This window comes from Humulus lupulus, chromosome 5 (assembly GCF_963169125.1).
Source record: "Humulus lupulus chromosome 5, drHumLupu1.1, whole genome shotgun sequence".
Taxonomy (NCBI): domain Eukaryota; kingdom Viridiplantae; phylum Streptophyta; class Magnoliopsida; order Rosales; family Cannabaceae; genus Humulus; species Humulus lupulus.
In genome coordinates this window covers 151,228,418-151,238,670 of record NC_084797.1, presented here as the reverse complement: position 1 = coordinate 151,238,670, position 10,253 = coordinate 151,228,418, and the positions used below count along the sequence as shown (strand labels likewise).

Here is a 10,253-nt window from a genome sequence, read left to right as displayed (position 1 = left end):
CCCTATACAGCATGGGATATTCAAACTACCAGGATTTTTAAGCTTGGGCGGTAACTTCTTTTGAAGTATCACACTGCACTTCTCAGTAAGTGTCACTGACTCATAGTCCCCCGGTTTCCTTTTTTTTTTTTTGACAACATTTCTTTCATAAACTTCATATAACTTGCCATTTGTTCAAGTGCCTCAGCAAACGGGTTATTGATGTGTATCTTTCGAAAGATATCCAAAAATTTAGAAAACTGCTTGTCAAGCTTATTCCTTTGAAGCCTCTGAGGATATGGGATCTTTATATTGTGATTTATGCTTATTTCTGGTTGCTTCTCTAGGTTCTCAATAATAGTTGACCCACTCAGTTCCTTCTCCTTATCAACCACATTTGGCTCTTTTAACTCATTACCACTCCCCAAAGATATTGCATTGCACTGCTCTTTTGGGTTTACCTCAGTAGTGCTTGGTAAGTTCCCTTGAGCATGATTTGTCATTAAAGTATCAAACTGCCTTATTTGAGTCTCCAAACTCTTGATAGACGCCCTAGTTTCAGTCATGAACTGGTTCAATACATCGGACTATGATTCAAGTTGTTTCATGTGTATAGGCTATTATGGTTGTGGGTGTGGAGATGGGAATTGTTGGTGATTTTGAGGAAAGGGTGTTGTGTAGCTTGGTTATTCGTCCATGAGAAGTTAGGCTAACTCATCTACCCTTGGTTGTATGAGGCCTTTGAAAATTTTCTATGGCTTGGACTTGTTCCACAGGTATATTATTCATATCCATGGCAGAACATTGATTTAATGGATGAGCACTCCCACATGCTCCGCATAAACTTTGTACTTGCATGGCTTGGGCTAACAAGTTGCTCTGTTATAACTGTTTCATTAAGGCTGCCACTTGTGCTATAAACATGGAAATATCATCCAATTCAATCATATCAACCACCTTCTTTGGTTGTCCCCTTTCAATTGGCCACTGATAGTTATTCATTGCCATGTCATCTAGCAATTCATGAGCTTCATTAACACTTTTGAACTTGAACGCACCTCCTATTGCAACATCTATGGTACAAGCAATACAGTTCAACCCATTATAAAATTTGTGGACCAGCATCCACTTCTCTATACCATGATCTGGGGACTTCCTGAACTACTCTTTGAATCTTTCCCATGCATCATACAACGATTCCTCTTCTGTCTGGTAGAAATTATTAATTTCCCCTCTCAACTTTGCAGCTTTTGTTGGAGGGAAAAACTTTGCTAAGAACTTCTGGGCTAACTCCTACCATGTTGTGATAGAATTAGCTTTCAACGAAATTAGCAAACTCTTCGCTCGATATCATAGAGAAAATGAGAATAATATCAGTCTGATCGCATCATCACTCACCCCATTCATCATAAACGTTGCACAGAGCTCCATGAAATTGGCTATGTGCAAATTAGGTTCTTTAGTAGGCAACCCCCCAAACTAAACAGTAGAATGCACCATTTGTAATATTGTCATCTTGATCTCAAAATTATTCGCAGCAATAGTGGGGTGTTTGATGCATGAATGCACTACCATGACAGTAGGAATTACATAGTCTCTAAGTGTCCTTGGTCCTTGTTCCACTGGGACCTCTACAACATTTTGAAATATTATTAACATTAGCAGCATTGTAACGCCCTAAATTCCCTAATGTGGCTTAGTGCTTGGATTAGGGGGTCAAGAGGCAATAATTGTAATAATTGTGTGCTTGTGTGTTATGAGCATGTCATTATGAGAATTATAATATAATATAATTATGCTTGCATGTTTAGAAGTATTAAATATGCATGTGGGCCCGTTTCTTATTAGAAGGGCATTTTCATAATTTTGACCCGTTGAGGGTATAATTGTAAATATGTGTGTTTTATGAGACCACATTATTATATAGATATATTTGGGTTATTCGGCATGAGGCGATCCTAGTGAGGAAGTTAACAGAAAAGTCACAATGGGGTCAAATACCTGGCGCAGGGAGAGTCTAGGGGTATTTTGGTAATTTAGCACATCATTGGGATTTATCGGGTAATGGGAGATTAAATGATCATTGCTTGAAAATAGCTGGGACTTATTTTGATATGTGGAATTTATTAGGAGCTAGAGGGAATGGTGGTAATTGACCAAAGTGCCCTGTGAGTATTGGAGAGGTAAGTTTAGGTTTGAGGGAAATTGGGTCTTTTGGTAGGCTTTGGCTTGACTTAGCCAATTTGGAAGGTTGTAGAGATTTAGGAAAATACTTAGAAAAATAGAAGGAACACTCCCTAACTCTCTCTCTCGCTCCCGTAACTTCCTCTCTACCTCCTTGGTGACTTGTGGATTTTGTGATTTTTCAGGAAACAAGCTTGGGGATTGAAGGTTTGGTGTCTAGGATTAAGCTAGGAGAAACTTGGGATCATAATTTAGCCATTGTAGGTAAGAATTTGTTCTGTTTTGAGTTTAATTTCCTGTGGTTGAAGTATTTTTTTTTAGAATTTTAGGCTTTGATGGATTTTGAATTTTGGTTTGAATTTAAGTTGGTTATTAGGTTGTTTGTGATGTATATGGTATGTGTTAATGTTTTTGGGACCTAATTGGGGATTTGAGTAATCCTTAGGATGACTTTGTAAGGGTTGGATTCGTAGAAAAATCTGGGTTTCAGGTCGAGCTGCGACCCTGTTTTTGGGTGTCGCGGCTCAGGTTGGACGAAGGAGAAGTAGCTGGGGCTGCTGGGCTATTTGAGCCGCGATGCCAGTTAGGAGCGCCACGGCGCTAAGTGTTGTCAAAGAAGGTTTTAGGCCCCTGACTTGAGCGGGGGCTCAAGAGCTTGGGGTCGCGGCTCGAAATAGAAAATTGGCCAAAACAGGATTTTAATGATGGGGACTCAAACCTAAGGGCTCGGGGTCGATCCTATTATCCGGTTTAGTAGGATTCGACGTCCCGGAGGCTAGGAGTCGGTTCAAAAGCCTTTATTTAATCATTTTGATGGGATTCCATATTTGGTTGTGACTAGGTTATCGCTAGGGGCTCGGGATTAGGATCGTGCTCGAGGGTCGTTCTTATTTTACAGTATGCTCGGACTTGAGGTAAGAAAACTATACCCATTATGTGATGTACATGATTAAGGCTTGGCCCGAATGCTGAATGTAGTCTTGATTGGACACTGGCCCCGGTAAATGCGCATGATTATGATTATGCCTGTGTATATCTATTTTATTATACTATATGAACTGTGTATGATTAATGTATTATGTGATTGTTCGTTATGCCCAAGAAGCTCAGTTTAAAAGCCGAGAATCTATCGGTTGCACCTAATTAAGGCTCGACCTACTAGTCGAGAATATACTTGGTTTAAAAAGGCTCGACATATAAGTTGAGGGTCTCCAAGGCTCGACTTATAACTTGAGGGTCAATAAGGCTCGACTTGTAAGTCAAGGATCTTTAAGGCTTGGCTTATGACTCGCGACTGGCATTGTGCTCGTTGAGCGCAGGCCGCTATGGCTAGGCCTCCCTGGGAGTTCGCTATGCACTTGACTAGCTTGGATGCCATATGAATAAATGAGAGTGCGACAAGCTCTCGTGTGACCCTATGGTTACTTACTTGTACAGAATATATATGCTTGATCCTAGTTATTACTATTTAGCATGCTTTTATGTCTTGTGAGCTATCTGAATTTGTCAATATGTTTTCTTGTTGAGTCTTTTCTCTCACAGGTGCTTTGTGGTGCAGGTAAGGGTAAGGAGAAGCTTGGCCAGCCATGAGTTGGAGAGCATTAGCAGTGATGTGTACATATGCAGTCTGCTCAGCCACCACGTCTGAGATATCACAGGGGAACTAGGGTTGGACCCTATTTTTCTGCTTAGGCCAGCTCATTTTGTAACCCCTAAGTTGTAACAGACTTTTAAAACTAGTATTTTGGGATCCCAAGTAAAGACTAAAGTTTTGTTTCATTAAAATGTTTATGTCTTGACAAAATTTTTAAATACCTGAACCCTTACTGGCTTATTCACATGTGTTTAGTCCAAATGACTCGTTTAGCGAGTCCTGCACTAATTTTAAACACACTAGGTAACATACCATAATTAGTAAGGCGTTACAAGCATTGTTTGATGCATTTCCTTGATTCTCAGCCATGGCAAAGTCTAACCTCCTCTTTGTCTTTCGGTTTTGTCTGCAAGTTCTTTCAATTTCAAGATATAACGTTTTAATTCCATTTGTCGACTTCGTCACATATACCAATAATTCCTGAAAAACAATATCAGCCACAAACCGAATGAGTACTAAAATAAAAACCAATTTAGATTAAAAATCAACTATATTGATATTAATAATACAGTTCCTGGCAACGATGCCAAAAACTTGTTGTGGAAAATTATGTGCTACGCAATTATACGCAATCGTAACATGTAATAAAGTGATAAATCAAGTATCGTTCCCATGAAGACTATAATTAACTACCAAGAATTAATCTTTATTTCTAATTGATTAACAATTAATGAATAAATAATTTATAAAACTAAAGGAATAAAATATTAAAACAATAAAATAGAAAAATAGAAAAATAGAGAACTCAATAACAAATATTAATTTAACGGATTAAGAATTAGGGTTATTAATTTCATCAACTATTCACCTATGCCTCTCTAATGTGAATTTAAGAATCCCTATCTCTATTATGATAGTGGATTACAATTGTAAATTATATTCTTACCAGGACTTATAATTCTGTACAATAAGCAATCTCCTACTTGTCTGTGGTAAACTAACATATTGCATGCATTAAACACGTAATCCCTAAGCTAAACAAATCATACGGATACTTTCGTCCAATATAAATCTATGATTATTTTACTATAGCATATTTATCCTTCCCTTCTCAGATCTCAGGTTAAAATCATATAAATCATGCAATTAGTGGCCAATTAATCACAAGCATTAAACACAAAACAAATAATTCACAATATTGATAAGAAATTCATAAAAACTTCATTAGATAATAATGTTACAAGAGAATCCATTAACACCCTAAGTAAGAAATTAGTTCATGCTAAACATAATCAAATCCATCAAACTAAATATAAACGTCACTATAAGAGAAAGAATGATAGAACTAGTTGACCTCCATGCTTTTGCCTCCACGGAGTGTTCCTCGAGTCTCTCCTTAGGGTTCCTTCCTTCAGAAATCGTCATAATGTTGCTTAAATATTAGTTTGTTCTTTGTACACGAGATTCCACTTTTTCCTCTGCTTGAAATGCCCTAATCTACACATTGACCGCTCAGGCTCCGCGGCCCGTGCTTAGGAACTGAAGTCTGCCTTGTCTCTGACTCGACAAGCGTCGTGGCTCTAATGTTGGTGTGTCGCAGCTCAAATTCTCCAATTAATAGCGTCGCGACTCTCTATGGTAGTGTCCCAGCCCTTGTTTTCCTAGAACCACCAACTCTTTATTTTGTTAAAGCATCGTGGCTCTAATGTTTGATTTTTTCCAATTTACTTCTTTTCGGGGCCAAACACGGTCTTTTAAAAAATTCTTCTATAAATCCTGAAATATTAACAAACAAAGTCAACAAAAGTGTCATACTTTGCAAACATAACTAAATAAGCTAAAAAATTCCATAAAAATAACCCTTTAAAATACTATAAAATCTATTCTATCAATAGATTGATTGTTGAAGGTGGAGAATAATTCTTAACTATTTTCTAAAATTGTATTATCCATTTTTCTTTAATTTTTGCTTTTTTTATGTTATTAAATCTTAAAAACAAAATCCCTTTTTAAGTCATGTTTACATTTTGAATAATAAGTTGTCTAATAGTCTCTGTGGGTTCAGCCTTTGTTTGACACTATACTGAAGTAGTTGGTAGAATTAAGCAATAAATATAACTAAATTTTGTATGACGTATGACATGCATCAGTGAATCTAGAACAATCATCAATAAAAGTAATAAAGTACCTATGTCCACCCTTAGGAATTTATTTCACTCAATTCACATAAATCACTATGTATCAAATCTAACAAGTTAGATTCTCTTTCAACACATGGATAAGGTTTCTTTACCATCTTAGATTTAATACATAAGTCCCTTTTCTTATGCTCAACACCATTGCATACAATTAAACCAAATTTGATAATTCTTTTAGTTGTACTATAATCTACATGAGCAAGTCTACTATGCAACAAACTAAGAATCAAAGCCAAGCATATAAGAGGAATATGTGCATGCATTATTATCAAAAATTGAGTCTTTGGTACACAATTTAATCATCCCATTTGACACATACCTTTCCTCATAAAGTAGTTTCCCTTTGACAATATTATCTTATCGGACTCAAACATCGCTTTGATGCCTGGTTTTCTTAACAAGTTCCCACTGAAAAGAATCATACTCATGTCCATAACATAGAACACATTAGTCAAAAGAAATTTACTTCAGGATGTGAAGTAGAGATCAACATTCCCCTTGCCCAACACTTTGGATCTATGCTCATTTCTCATTTGGATCTCATGGCCATCCTTTGATTCTTCAAAAGTTTTTAAGACTTCTCTATCATAAGCTAGATGAATGGTGGCACAAGTGTCATACTACCATCCTTGCACTTTGTCTTTGATGGCATTCACCTCACTCAAGGTAGCAACCAACTCCACTTCGTTTGTGCTGACCTTGGATCCATAGTTATTGGACTTTTGAAACTTGCATTCCCTAGCCATTTGACAACTCTTTCCACAAACAAAACAAGGACATCTCACACCCTTGAATTTCCGTTCATTCTTCTTTGGGGCTAGGTAAGTGTCCATCTTTGATTGGGGTTTCTTATGAGCCTTCCCTTTGGATTAGGTCAATGGTATTAGCCTTGGATGTCCCACCATTGGACTCTTCCATACACTTGTCTCTAGAACGAGATTCATCTTCAATCCTTAGATGCTTTAGGATCTCCTCCAAATATATCTCCTCATTCTTATGGAGAATCTTCTTTCTATAGCCCCTACAAGATGAAGGAAACATGGCTATGATCCCACCCACAATGAAGGACTCTGGCAATGTTATCTTAAGTGTAGATAACTTGTAGTTCATATACTTGGGGGACTAAGGGTTTTCCATCAAAGAATTTAAATTCCATATATTGAGTTATGAGGAATTTCTTGGTACCTTCTTCTTTGGTTTTGTACTTGTTCTCAAGTGCATCCCATATCTCATTTATCGATGTTGTATTGGTGTATAGATCTTAGAGACAGTCCAAGACGGCGTTGAGTATGTGGCCTCTACATATTAGCTCATTTCTTCCCTTTTCGTTCTTTCATTGATCACTTTTTTAGTATCATCATCCTTTGGAGCATCCAAAGTCTTCAAGTCTATGTCAAGAATGTAGTGAACCTTAAATGTTGTGAGAAGAAAATTGATCTTGTCTTGCCAACACACAAAGTTTGAGCCATCGAATCGATCTAGTTTCACTAGATCTTGAGACATGAACTTGAGAGCGAAGATAGAGGAGTTTTCTTCCATATCTTTGGTTAGTAGATAAACCTTAGAGATAAACGATCTTTCATACAAAACTTAGGTTTGGGGATAGAGATTTTTCAATGTTGGAGATAAGGCTATACACAAAGCTTTGTATATTACAATTCAAAAGAATAACCCAAAGATAATCTATTCTTTAATGGAAGAATATTACAAAGAACATAACACAAATAAAACCGGGGATAGAGATTTTTTAATGTTGGAGATAAGGCTATACACAAAGCTTTGTATATTACAATTAAAAGAATAACTCAAAGATAATCTATTCTCTAATGGAATAATATTATAAAACACATAACACAAATAAAACTACAGGTAGAATGGACCTTTGAGTTGTAGAACCTTGGTTACATAAAATCACAAATCTATGATTTTATGTGAATCAAGAAAATGTAAAAAAGGCTTGACACAAATTGAGATTTCTTGTCTAAAAGTCTCTGTTCCTAGCCTTCTTCTTGAGATTGCTTGAAGGTACCACAATGGAATGAGATTGGGATTTACAAGCCTTGAATAATCATGCAAGTCAAGCTTTCTTGATGAAGATCTTAGAGAAAACTAGTAATCTTGAGAGCTAAAGAGAGAGGTGAGTGATCAATTCACCAAAAACTCAAATGACCCCTTTAAATAGTATAGGAACCCTCATTAGACTCAACAAATGAGCATAGAGCATTTACTTTGAATTTTGGAGCCAAAAACATATCATTGTACACTCCTATACTGACCACCCAAGCAATGCTTCACCTCCTAGAGGCGACGCAACGTAGGTCTCTCTGACTTGGCGCCCCAAAACTTATCTCAAAATATCCCAAAATTCCTCCAAACTTTTTGAGTACTCTTATATACTCCAAAAAAATACTTTGGACCCAAAAAGATTATTTATAGATGCCTATACCAAAAGTCAACTCTCACATGTTGACTTTAGTGAAACCGTTATGGTTTTTGCACCTCTTTGTGCCAAACCAATTTCACTATGTATTTAACCAATCATAAAATCATCTTCATCATCATTGAAAAAAATATCATTGTCCCTATCACCACCCTATTGAACAACATATTAAGGTCAACATACACTCTCAATGTGTGTGGTGGTTGATCAGATTATTACACAACCAACTCTCCAAGATCGAAAATCAAGATAAAATTCAACGAGTTGTTGTTATGTACAACATCAATATCGATGATCACTTCGAAGGGTCTGGAATATCCCAAACTTGTCGATGATTCACATTTTGAACCACCTCCCAATCTCAATCTCTCACTAGATCATCAAAATTGAAGACCTTTTGCTTGAGTAGCAAGTATATAAAACTCATCTTTATATCATTCACCGCTGAAATTTAGAGGAGTGATATTATTTTCATTAACTATTTTGTTCCTTGTCGGATCTGTGTTGAACTACTTGCACAAAATAATACGATCGAATATGTACCACTAAAAAACAACTCGAGTATTTCTTCAAGTTTGCCATAAAAGGTAAAACCTTGAGTCCCAGCAATGGATACTCCACTATTTTTTGTAGTGTGAATTCTTTCTCAATTGTATGTTACAAATCAAACCTTGTTCACTATACAGGCCAACAAATCCGACTCAAATGCTAAAGCTAACGATTCATTTTTACACTCAGGTGACTAAGTCGTTGCAACTCATAAATCTAAACCGAGAAAAAAATATTGAAAAATGAAATGACAAAGAATATGTGAATGAATAATTTATACTGAACTATATTAGTTTCTTATGAAACCACGAACAAAACTCTTTCTTCTATAAGTGTTCTTGATTAACAAAAGAAGCCCTTTTCTGAACCTTGAGAAGGTGTTCGTTGTTAATTACATAATGTCAAAATTAGAATTGATCAATTTTTATCTTTATTGTAATAGAATTAATAGGTAACTTACTCCATATAGACTTGAATTTAATGATAATTGTCAATTATGAACCCAAATAGACAATGAGGTTCCCTTACTCAGTGGACAACATTGAGAGTTATCACTTGACAGGAACTACGTCTTCATTCTGGCTGGGCCAGTTAAATTTTGTTTCCATGTCTTTGAAATACATAGAGCGAAATGTTAAAGCCTCATTTGCTACATATCCATCTACTATGGACCTTTCTGGATGAGCTTTATTTCTTACATAGTTTTTCAATTTCTTCATGTACCTTTCAAAATGATACATCAACCTCATAAATACAGGGCCTCCCAATATATCTCTTCAGGAAAATGCAACACCAAATGAATCATTCTATCGAAGAATGCTGAAGGAAAAATTAATTTCATCTTGCATAAGATATAAATTAAGTTCTTCTCTGATTTCTTCCTATCTGCTACATTCAACTTTCTAGAGCACAATTATTTACAAAAATTGCCAAGTTCAATGATAGTGTCTTAGATGGATTGCGATAGAAAATGACAAAAAAATATAGGAAGTAATTGTTGCATTATGACATGATAGTCATGAGATTGCAAACCCACACACTATTGTCATTATCAATGACTTTCTTCTTCAAATTAGAATAAAATCCATTGGGAAGCATAACTCATTTTAAAAATGAACAAAACTCTCGCTTCTCTTTAGAAGTGAACACATAAGGAGTAGGCCATTTCATCAATTTGAATTTTCTTCGTAAATCCACAACGACCTCTGAACCCCCAACTTCTTCAAATCCTCTCTTGCATTAGTGGTGTCCTTAGACTTATCATAGCCCAATAGAATACCAAGTAAACTGTAATAGATATATTTCTCGA

At 36.1% G+C, this 10,253-nt stretch overlaps 1 non-coding gene across 1 annotated transcript; it reads left to right on the top strand.

Annotated features, from left to right (window-relative positions):
- The first annotated feature begins 1,114 nt into the window (after nucleotides 1–1,114).
- LOC133780739 (small nucleolar RNA R71) lies at nucleotides 1,115–1,221 on the top strand. The gene has a single exon (XR_009869557.1). It is a non-coding gene; the product is annotated as a small nucleolar RNA R71 (small nucleolar RNA).
- The last annotated feature ends 9,032 nt before the right edge of the window (nucleotides 1,222–10,253 follow it).